This window comes from Falco naumanni, chromosome 5 (assembly GCF_017639655.2).
Source record: "Falco naumanni isolate bFalNau1 chromosome 5, bFalNau1.pat, whole genome shotgun sequence".
Taxonomy (NCBI): domain Eukaryota; kingdom Metazoa; phylum Chordata; class Aves; order Falconiformes; family Falconidae; genus Falco; species Falco naumanni.
This window is the reverse complement of record NC_054058.1, coordinates 85,251,327-85,263,758: the sequence shown is the minus strand read 5'-3', so window position 1 is coordinate 85,263,758 and position 12,432 is coordinate 85,251,327. Positions and strand designations below refer to the sequence as shown.

Sequence of the window (12,432 nt, the reverse complement as noted above, 5' to 3'; positions counted from 1 at the left end):
ATTTCTTTTCACCCTCTTTAGGTGACTTGCAAAGGTTTGTACGGGGCCCCAGAGCCAAGGTCCCCTTGGCTGCCTGCTGAAGCACTGCCTGGCTGTGCTGCATGGCAAAGGTGTGCTGATACACGTAGGCGTGAAGGCAGCTGCTTCTCAGGAAAGTGGCTGTCAGCAGGCTCTGCCTCTGACTATTGACCTGCCAGAAATATGGGGTGTTATCTGGATTGCTGAAATAGGGGGGGAAAGTGAGTGGTGGAGCTTTCAGAGCTTATTGAAAGCTTGTCAGACCCTCTTCGTTCAGCATCCTGCCGAGCCACTGAAGTAGGATGTTCATGGTGGGGCCAGACTTACAGGATCAAGCTAACTGAGGAGGACTTTTATGAACCTTCAAAAGGACTTATATATCATCTGTATTTGGACTTAGAGATATTGGAGAGTCACAGCTAGGGAGGGAATCTCCCTTGTACTAGCCGGGAAGGCTAAGGCTAGCCCTCAAACAAGGCTGTATGGTGGTGATAACAGTAAACTGATTTGTACTTAAATTGCAATGAATAAAAATAGGGGAAAGGGGAATTTGCAGAAATGATGTGAAATGCCTATCCAATATAGGCTTTTTTCCTACATCAAATATTGCTTTTGCTGACTTTGTGAATGTGTTCCCAATGCAGTTGGAGAGCAAAAATGCCTATTATGGGGAAGGAAGCCTTACTCGGTAGACAAGAGTGAGGAGTGACCCTGTCCAGCCTTATTTCATGGAAGAGGAGTTCCCCTTTGCCCTTTCTGCTGGGCCAAGGGGAGACACTGAGTATCTCTGAACCGTAGGCTGCCGAAGGGGAGAAGCAGAGCTGGAACTGAGAATCCTAAATCAGCTTTTTAGAAACTAGTCACTGTTTACTCTTCTTTCTCACTTCAGTCAAGTTGTGATTGAGAAGGGAGGAGTGAGTGAGAAGATGGAAGGGAATCAGGTGTGAAGGAAAAGGGATATCTGGGAAGGAGATGCTCACATAGAGGAAAGAGAAAGAATGTCAGGAGAGCAGGAGGGAAGTATAAGTTGCTGAAATGTCTGAGGAAAGAAAGTATGAGTTGTAGGAAAAAGGGAAAAATGTTAGGGAAACGCACCTATGTATAGGGCATAGGGAACAGTTCAACAAGAAATAGCCTTGAACTATTTTTAGAAGCTTTCCTCAATATTCTAATTTCTTGTTTAAATGGAGAAGCTAGGAATATAATGCTGTAAAGGTTGGAAACCTCTGCAAGGTATCTTTGTTTATTTAAGTGATCTTATTCGCTTCAAGCTGTGCCTTCCCTAAAGCTCATCTTCTCGTTTAGTATGAGTCAGTAAAAATATCAGCTTAGAAAAAAAATTTGGGTAGCCTCCCCAGTAGGCAAGTATAAACCACTAACCACTCTGTCGGAAAGGAAAGAAAAAGGGCTCAACACATGGAAAATGTATGTGCATATATGTATATATTTTGTACGTAATATTAAAATATTTTTATAGAGAAATATAATAATTTCTTTTGAATTCCTGACTTTCAGGGCAATCCTATTTCTTTTTAGAAACTTTACTCATGGTTGTGGGCTGGGTCAAAACAAGTGATGGATAAGTTCAGACTTTGAGGGTAGCTCTGATATGCCTGCCCATGGGCACAACTTCCCTGTGTTGCGATCTGTTTGTGTGTGTGTGTCGAGTATGATTTGTGATGCTGTACTTATCCTAGCTAAATGACAAAATTCACGAAATACAGGTATTTGTGAAAGCTGAATGTTTTGCTTTCTATTTGATACCATGTATTATAAGGGTATTTTCTGGGATCTATTAAAGCGCTATTTCCCCCCGCCCCCACCTTAAGTTCTAATTTTCAGTGTTCTTTGGTCTTACTATCCAGTTAGAAAGACTCTGAGCACTGTTTGTGCTGTTCTGACTTTTTGAATATGGAGCAGTCTCCAAAGCACCGTGTACATCATGAAGACCCCAAAGACTATCTGCAAAATACCTTGGTGGAAATGGTGGTACTAAGTTGCTGCATGTGTTAGGACATGCAGGTTTCAAATTAGTCTTTTTTTTGGTTGAGGGAGGGAACAAGGTCTACTTTTTTTACTTTGTACAACTTACCTTTGAGCCCATATTAGGAGTTTTTTTTCTAGACTGAGATTATAGTAGTTATTCTTGTGAACGTTCCCCAAATGGTGGATAAAGCACTTACATCTGCTTTTTTTGTGTTGAAAGGATGGGATTTTGAAAAGGGCCAAGTAAGGTTAGCCCATTGTCAGCCATGTTGTGTTTTTGAGGATTCCAGACTCTGATGCTGTTAGACACAAGGAAACAAAATACTAGAGTGATCCTTTTTATTTGAAATCACTTTGGTCTCATGATCTATATAATCAGGTTTTTTTGTTTTGTTTTGTTCCCTCCTTCTGCACCCTCCCCATGAATCTTTCCTTTCCAATGCACCTGTTGAGTTCATGGATGTTAAATATTTAGGTTTTCACAAGTTCCCAAAATTCTGTAGGAGCTGTTGCAGGCAGTCTTCAGACCAATGACAACATGGTCTTACTGTGATAAATACACTATTGTGTTCTTACTTGGGTTGCCTGGGTTTTTATTTCTCTGCTTGCCACGATGCCTTTGATAAGGTAATCCATGGATCAGTGAGTGATAAAACATATTGTTTAAGTTAGAATGGAAATCTGGTAATGATGGAAGAGACATTGCCCTATGGTGTTGAGGAACCATGCAGAGGAGGACGACACTTTTCCACAGCCACCCTACTGTTTTAAAACTAAAGTACATTTTGAATAGAAAGAAAGGCTTGGATATCACTCCCGTGGGCCTCAGAGCTTAATTCATAGATAACTTCTAATCTTTTGATGGGAAACATTTTGCTTTTTAATTCAACTTTTGTACCATAGCAACTGGATTTAGCATATCACTGTGGTAATATAGGAAACTTTTAACTTTTTGGAGATGGTTTGGGACTTTTAAGGTTAAAAACCCAATGTAAAATTGTTTAACTGCCAAGTCTGAGAAAAATCATCTGAACACACACAAAAAGGGTACCTTTCATTTTTCTTCTTCCAAGTCTGTAATATATGGGTTTAAAATGCTGGTTTTTAATCCCATACAAACTGCCTGTGCTTCAGAAGGAATCCCTAGCTATGGTGAATCACAGAGATTCCCTTAATGCACTCTGATATGAGGTATCTAAGTTATTAGCACGGGGCAGACATATTGTAGGAAAGCTGGGATTTCTGAGGTCATAGCTGAAGTGTAGGCAGCATACCCAAGAACACGTGAAAGCACCCGCTAAAACACAGGGCATATGTGTCTGGCCAGCTGAGCCCCGTTCACATGTCTTCATGTTGTCCACAACTGTTGAGAGAGCTGTCAAGGATAAAAAAAAATCTGTTTTTCCTCTTCATGATATTTTTCAGCTACTTGTATCTCATGATATTAAGCTGGTGGCATGGGCAGCAAAAGGATAGTACCGCTGCTCAGCCAGTGGTGTAAGCTGAAGGGGCCTTGCAACATTAAAAAGTGAATGCAAAGATCAGAATTGTCCATTAAGCAAAGCACCCATCTTGCATCCTGCTGCGGGCTCCCTCTTCTCCCATAGCTATGGTCTCTGTAATCAGAAAAGTTCCTGTGGATAACTGCATGTCCCCATGGGTGAGTCTCTGAAGTTGCCTGCTCTGCTCTCTATGGTACTAATTAGTAAATGAATGTGTAAAGGAAACCTGATTTGGACTGAGGAATACTTTGTGAGCCAACAGGTAAATTTATTTCTGCTGAATAATAATAAAAAGTTGTCTTTGTTAGTTCAGACCAAAAGTGATGCACATTTTCATATATTTTTCTCAAACTCATCAAAAGAGACTGCGGTTCCAGACACTGATATGACAAGCTCTAATGAGGGAGGTAGGGCTAATAAAGCTTTGAAATATCAGAGTTCACGCTGTGCTCAGCAGAGATTGACACAAGTGTAACATATTGATACACATAATTAAGCATGGGTTTCCCCAACAAGTAGAAAAGGAATTTTAATAGTTCAAGAAGTCCCTAAAGCTATCTGACCATCCTTGGCTTCCCGTTTGATCTGATGATTGGAGAACATAAGAAACTGTGAAGGAAGAGCTAATGGCCATTTCCAAGCTCAAGGCTGCCCCTGCCCCCCTCCTTGTGATTTGATCTCAGTATGAATATTATTCATTTGAACTGCTGCTTCTTCAGTTTATCATTCAGTGTCTGGACCTCAGCTGGGTTTAAAATATTTAGAAAGAGGCTGCCTACAGATGGTGGATAATTTAATGTACAATTGCTTAACATAGTTCATTTTCAGCGAGGCAAACCCCAGGATTTAAAATGGTGTGGAAATACCAGAATAGAGCTCCCTTACTGAGAAAATGGCATTGTTAAACATTTATCAATAGACTGTCTTGCACAGAACATTGATGACAGTTCAAGCTGTCCTTGGATGGGTTCTTATCCTCCTGGAGTTACACAGCAATGCACAGTGTGACAAGATGTGCTTCAGCTGTAAAAATGTTCGTAATGCATAAATATCCTTTTAATGTTTTTTGCCCTAAAGTGCATCACACAGCAGAGACCTGTACTTTTCAGAGTGGTGAATTTGTTTTGTAGATGCTGCATCTGTTATGGGATTTGAGATTGTGATATCACGTTGTTGTTGTTGTTGTTATTATTATTATTATTATTATTCTTTCTATAGTATCCCTTGTGTGTAATTAAAAGTAATGACTTCTAATGAGTCCCTGACCTACTTCAACCCACTGAAAGGAAACTAATTCTAAAATCGGAACACTTTGTTATATACATTCCTTTTTTGTCGCACCCTGTTCTACCAGGGCAGCACAGCAGGTCACAAACTGAAATACAGTTGCTGTAGCATTTTTGGTTAGACTTTATGAAAGATATTCTCTGGCTTGATGGGGATAGAATACAATGCAATGGAGCTTTAGTATTTTTTCAGCTCAAAATCTGATACTATAATACTGTGTATTAATTATAAAAAATTACTTTCTCTGGGGTAATTCAGATTATTCAGAATACCATAGTTGCTAGCCTGTTTGACCACCAGAGATAACCTCAGAAATGGGTGTGATAGATAATTACTGTGTAGTTGAGGGGAAAAAAAGAGAAAATCGGTAATGAAAGAGGATTTGCATTTTATCCCCATATTTCAACTGGGCTAGCAAATGTATCTGTCTCTGTAATTTTTCACATACCACACCAACCTATGATGGTTATGGAAATAGTTCCGTTGGCAGCAAACCATGCTGCATTGATTCTCAGCTATGTCCTTCTCATGTGAAAAGATCAGTGCAGATCGCTGAAGATATATTCTGCTCAGGAATGTTTCTTCAGAAGGTAACTGATGGCAACAGAAGTAAAGCCAGTGAAAGAGTAATAGAAACTGAAAAGAAAGAGTAAAATAATTTACCTATCCCAGCTCAGAATCGTTTAGGTGTGATGGATCACTTCTGTCCCTGTGTTTGGGGGAAAAATAGCAATACCTATGTTGCATTTTATCACAAACACCATATCTTTGCACAAAGCCCATACAAACACGTAGGGAACTTTCGAAAGATTTAAAGCTGCCTTATCATTATCTCCTCATCATTAGGTGTATGAATTGCAAGCACCCTTGACAGGAACTGCTATGATATTTACTGCAAGTAGAACGACTTGGAATAATTTTCAAATGGATTTTAACAAAAATACCTGCCTTCCGAGTGAAACCAGTTAATGGTAGCTTTCACGTTATAATTTTGTTCTTTCCTTTTCCAAAGATTTTAAATTTTATTAAACTTTTTTGAACTAAATGCATTATAAATTGTGTTCATCTAGGTGAAAAACCTATCTGTTGTTTCTTGCTTTTGCTTTAGCTGATATGACCATATTTTTTTGGGGGTAGTGCAAATCCATGATAATTTCTGAGCAAGATGCATTGCTGGACACACAATATATACTGTGCTTGAGTGTCCTTAACATACAAAGAAAGCATGAAGTGTATGTGTCTGAATAAATATAGTTTAGAATTACATGTATTTATAAATACAAGTGAATACATATATGCATCTACTAGGAAAATATATTGTCACAGATTGCTCCTCCTCATGGTAAAAATCCTGGGAAAGAGGCTGAATCGGAAAGCTTCATTTGCTGAAACTTTTCCACAACATCAGCTCTATTAGAGGTGGTTTGTAGCCAGTGGAGTTGGCAAGGTGTCACCCTCTTTAGCTGCTCTGAGCATTGAACGGGATATCTTACATCTCCAAAGGCATTACTGAGTCTTAATGTGTTGTATCTTCCCAAGGTGTTTTAATGTTGGTTTATTCTGAAAATGAATGAAACAAGGTTGTTAATGATGGCATGGGTGACCTACTCAGTTTTGGTCATAGATGGAAAGATGAAGACATCACATAAGGAAGTTGATCATAATCTGTGCACAGATGTTTTAATAATCACCTGTAGCCAAAACGAGTGGGTTTGTGAGATTCAGTGGAAGACACAGCTGTTTACAGTATTGCTTTTCATAGTGTGTGTATAACAGCTGAATTAATCTCCCAGGCTGCCTTTGTAGTTCGTGGAGAGAAATGGGCGGTTTCAGGGTGCATTTCACCTTCTCCTGCAGTTTGTGTTGTGGGTGGAGTGATGCACTTCACTCCTAAAAAAGAAGCAGCAATATGTTTCTTGAAATAAACGAGCGATTTAACAAAGTTTGATAGTAAATGTGACAGTGGCTTAACAAGATTCGATGGAAAGGTACACTGCATTATTTACTGCACAAAGGACAGGGTCAGACAGAACTGTCAAGGAGACTCTCCCGTTGAGTCATGAGGTTCAGAGAGGACCCCCTTGTGTTCTAAATTCCTCTCAGAGGGGAGTTTAGGTGTGGCTAGATCCAGACTTAGTCCCAGGCTTGGTCTATGGTTTATAGCTAAAGGATTGTATGTGCACAATCAATCCTTTATATCACTTAGTTAGGACTTCAAAGTTTAGCATGCTATGAGTCACTTACCGAGAATCTGTTGCAGCAAGGAATCTCTCAGCCTCACAAAGTGACCTTGAGAGGTGTCCCTGCTCAAGGGGAGATCCTGGCGTCCAGCCCGCTACCATGTGGGAAAGCTCTATGGGCTGTTTATGGAGGAAGATAATTGACTTATAGTCATATTTGCATACTGACTGCAGAAGTTATTTTCTTTCGAACTTGGCTTGAGTTGGATTTGACCAGAGCTGTGGTTAGGTGGGAGGTTGCTCAAATAAGCCCTCTGTTACTGTGCTGTTACTTCTCCCCCTCAAACCCACTTTGAGATGCAGCCACCATGATCAGACACATTCATTAAAACCACTACTGCTGGTTATCACCTGAGCATTGCTATGGAAATAAAGGTCAGGACTGGGGGGGCGGGTGGGATGTCACAGTGATGGAGCACAACACCACAGTTGGTAACAAAAAAGAACATTTTTTCTCATTTGGTATAGAGTAAGATGTTATCAAGCCTCATCAAACTTTTGAATCTTGAATGTCTGCCCTGAATGACTTTAACATTACTGTATTGCAGGCTGACACGTTTTTCAGAAGTGAAAGCAGACTAGGATGATCCTCTGGCCGGTGGCAATTTACAAATGTGACTAATAGCTAAAATTTAGTGACCTCAGCTCTCATCCAGCAACTGTTCAATGTCTAGGCCCTCAGGATTCATTTCATTGCTGTGAGTTTTTCGTACTCACAAAGAACTCTTTCTTGCTGTACAGAAGAGGGAATAAAAATCTTGAAAAGACAGGGCTATTAATGATTAATGATAGACATTTAAAATTCAAAAAAATCACCAAGTTGAAAACGTGTTTCCACAGTCAAATTTTACTTCAAGCACTTTTATTCCTTTGCAAGCGTTATGAGTTGGTGGTAATATTCCAGTTGATACTGAGCAATCGTTAACCCAAAGTTTATTGACTTGAATTTGTTAGCTCCAATTACTACTATTTTTAATATGCTACTGCTAATATTTCTCAAAAAAAAAAAAAAAAAAAAAAAAAGACTGCTCAGTGATGAGAGAATGGAAAAGGGAAATAAAATGCTAGCTAATATGTTACATTTAGTAGTGATAGGACTGAGTGGGTAGTGAAAGTGAGGATGTGAGTGATTTAAGCCCATTACTCCGGGTGGCTGTACAGTGCAGTTACTGCTGTGAGTGTAACTCACAATCCGTAATGTGCAAAATTACTGGCGATTCCTTTCTCAGGTCTTTTTTCTTATGAGCTTAACTCATTTCACTGTCTGATACTCTGCTCCCAATCGTGCTTTCAGCTGAAATGCTGTACAAAGGAAGATGGCATTTGAAATGGCCAGCTGATACTTTACGTAGATAATCATAGCATGCAAATGGATTTTGAAAGCACAATAAAAAAAGGTTCCTGTGAACTTTGGTCCAAAAACCTGGACAGCGTGTCATTGAAGAGAAGGCATACAAAGGGCTGCCTGCTTTGGTGAAGACACTTTGCTGGAAGGCCAAACCTAGAGAGAGATCTGGGCTTGGATCTCAGCACTAGACCCACCAAACAGATCCAGGGTAATGCTTCCTCAAGAATAGTCCTGGATTTGGGAGTGGGGGATGGCTTTTATTTTCAGTGTATGAGGGACTGGAGGTTGTTTACCACTTGGCTGAAACAAATGAAAGGTTAAATTAGCTGCCTTTGGCACTTAGGAAATTGGCCACACCTTCTCCATCAGGGAGTAGGAGTCTGTGCTGCAGTGATGCTTGGTGGGTATCTTGTACAGATGTTGTTCCCTCTTTGAAGTGCTGCCACAGTCATGCTTTGTGGAGAGTTAATTCTGGAAGTAACTGCTCTACTGTAATCCCTGGGGAAGGGGAGATCTTTAGAAACAGACTGTAAATCAGCTAGGAGATAAATATAAAAAGATCCAGGAAAAATAAACTATTCTTGACTGCTGATTTTGGCTTGAATGTATCTTGAAGGGTTAGCTGTTCTACTAAGTTATCAGCAATTCTTTTCTTTTTCTTTGGTTTTTTTTTCCCTTTTTTTTTTTCTTTTGTGTGTGTGTTCCTTTTTAAGCATGCAGAATTATTTCCTGATGTCAGTGACTGGGTAATAGAACGAAATGAGGCCACCACTGACTTAAATAAAAGGACTGAAGGATTTCTAGTAGTTCAGCACGCACCAGGATTAAGACCAGTACCTAACTAGAACTGGATGTTTCAAAGTGCCACTCTATAAATGCTTTGGTTTTAAATGTTTGGTAGTTCAACCTCAAAAAAAGAATTAAAAGAAGGCTTCTAAGAATTCCTGTGTATAATAATTTCAGAGTTCATGTCTGTCACCCACTAGAAGTTGAAAGTTTATTAACAGGTTATACATTAATGGGAAGTAGTGGCCAAACCATAGGGTAGGAAGGAATAGAAAAAATATACCAATGAACATTTAAATGTGAATGCTTTTAGCCATTGTCAGTGAATGTGACAGCTGTTGTGTGACAACTGATTCAAATGTGGTTGTATAATCCATTGTATTTTCCCCTTTTTTTCCCCCAAAGAAAAGGAAATACACTATTAACTGTGCTATATAGCACTTAAATACAATGTAAATGTCACACGTATTACATTTAATTTTGAAAATTTTGATTGAGAAATCTAAAATAAGAAATATAAAACCCCTTTACATGTCTCTTTCAAAATGCAAATTTATGTCTCAGGGGGCCAGTGGAACAAAGTATAAATACAGTCTGTATTTAGGGAGTTTTAAAAACACATATTACTGAATTGATAGAGCATAACCGTTCCCTTGCTTAGGCAGCATTATGCTTTCTCTTGTAAAATGTACTTGGGGACATGTAAAATGGTTTATTAAACCTACAGTCCATATCCAGAGTTGTTACATTTCAGTGTATATGTTTTTCATTCATGGATTATTGAACCACTAAATCCTAACAATTTGTCCTTGTGCCAAACAATTTGTTTGGGTCTTGTTCTGAGTCTTTTCAGTGACTGTTGGAACATACCCCAAATCCTCAAATTTGAAAGCTATTTTTCAGCCCCTGCCTATATACAAATGTATGTTTAAGTGCAGGAAGGGAAGTAAGTAAGTTTCTGTTTATTGTTGCACAAAATACTTTCACAGAAAGAAATCCATGAGGTATTTCTGGGTGGGAGATCTGCAGTTTTGGGGAGAAAATTCTTGAATGTAAAGTGCTCTCTATAACCATGAGGGATATATACAAAAAGAAATAAGGAAAGTAACTACATATTCCATTGCATGCACCATTATTTAGAGAGTGTCTTGCTCCCTACTTTTACTTGTCATATTGTTCTTTCATACTAGTGAAAAATTGACGTAAGTTATACAACAGCAGTGATTTAAGCCTACTAAGTATGCCCAATGATTTCAGGGTATTGAGTTTGGTCTGTATTTTCCTTCTGCTTTTTTACACTGTTAGAAATAACTTTAGGGAAGAAGCTGAACTACAAAGAGCTGAAAAGTAGGAAAGTTGCATCTCTTCTCTGCATTTTCCAAGGCCCCAAATAAGTGATATTCACAGTACATAAAATATGGCTATTGATCTGAAACATCTCGTTGCTGTGGTTGAACCAGCAACTCTCCTACAAACATATACTGAGGATTTGTTATTCATCTCATGCCTGAAGAGAAACAGGAATGGAGAAAGTTAATGGATATGACTGTGGTCCAGGCTTCAAGATTTTCAACGACAAAGTATCCATCTGAAAGATCTCTTACTGGTGTTGATTTTTGTGAACATTATTGATGTGATGAAATAACTTTCAGCAAAGCAACAATGCCATAGTGTTTGTGAAATGGCACATTGAGAAGTAAAATGAGAAAAAAATCACAGAGGTTGTCTATTTTTTTTCTATCTGGAAAATGACTGGTTTAGACATTAATATGGCAAATTTAGAAAGAGAATTGTATATATGTGCTCTAAATGCACGCAATTGTGTTATTAGAGGCCAAAACCTCTTGCCTGTAAAGAGATAAAGATGTTTCAAACATTTCCTGAAAGAAAGGGAATTTATACAAAGCAAGTTTTGTAAGGTCAATTTATTCTTTATTTTTACTTGGTGGGTCTTTGCTGTGTTAGAATACTGATTTCCGTGAGATACAACCTTTAGTTTATATTTTCTGAGATCCTCCCTTTCCTTTTTTTCTGTTGTCTTTGGTTATTACAACATTTCAGATTAAATAATCTGAGGCATATTTCCATGAGTAGAGGATTTCTTAAAAAAGAATATAGCCAAGACATATAAGAGTTTGCTTCTGACTGAGAAATGATTTTGCCGTCCCTTAGGCTGTAAACTGTTTTTTGAGGCTGTAAGGGTATACACTGTTTTTGCAGGTATGGTTAATGACCAGACTTTTTGAATCCTTTATGTTTGCCTCAAATCCCTTTTTTAGTTTGTGCTGATGAAAGCACTGTACAGGACCTAAGAGATGCACTGAAACCTTCTACTATAGCATCTAATGTGACAGTGAGCATTTACCAGATCACTTGTTATTGGTGTCTGCTACATTCAGCTCTCAACAGAATCAGTTTAGGAACTCTGCTCAGATTGCTTTCTTGAAGTCTATTCCGTGTTTTGTAGGATGTGAATTAAGCACCTATTATTAATATAGATTAGAAATGCAATGCAATATTTGCAATATCTTTCATTTCAAACTAGTGACTATTTCAACAGTTTTACTATTTTAAATGAGAAAGTAATTTCCCTTTAAAGTTAGCATAAATGGTAAACTTTTTTGCACCAAGACAGTCTTCAGGATAATTGAATATTGCTTACAGACATTGCCAAACTGATTTTTTAAGATGAGTTAATAGAAAATCGCACTAGATTTTTTTTCCTCATAAAAATAGTAATTTTTTTAAAAAAATATTTCTGTTATTTAGTAGGGATTCTTTTTGTTTGTTTCTACAAAGAATACTGAGGTGATTTCTACAAAATTTATGATCCTTGAAAACTTTCTGCTTCTCTGTATGTAAATTGTATGGAGATAACTAGTTTTTTTAGTTGTTTTTTAATCACCAAGCTTTTGGTATTAACTACATCGTCTCCATATTCTTAAATCATGCACAATACTGTATTAAAACTGGAAACTGAAAAATCTATGTTAGAGAAAGCTTGAAAAATAGCAATAAAATGGGAAAGCACACATGCATGTACATAAATAAACCAAAGACTTAAAGGGAAAGCATCTGCATTTTACTTGTCAAATGTAGGTGTAGCATTTTTAAGAATCACAGTCATCAATACTGACCTTTTAATCTGCAGTAATAGTAAGAAATCCTCTTTTTTTTTTGTTCCCTCCTTTTGCCTTTTTTTTTTTTTTTTCTTCACCCATTCCTATCAGAGCCAGGATTAAAAAAGAAGTTGTTACACTTACAT

General features: G+C 38.0%; 1 protein-coding gene across 3 annotated transcripts in view; it reads left to right on the top strand.

Moving 5' to 3' along the window:
- GRM8 (glutamate metabotropic receptor 8) overlaps positions 1-12,432 on the top strand; it is a 359,395-nt gene that overhangs the window by 57,209 nt on the left and 289,754 nt on the right. The gene's annotated exons all lie outside the window — the stretch shown is intronic.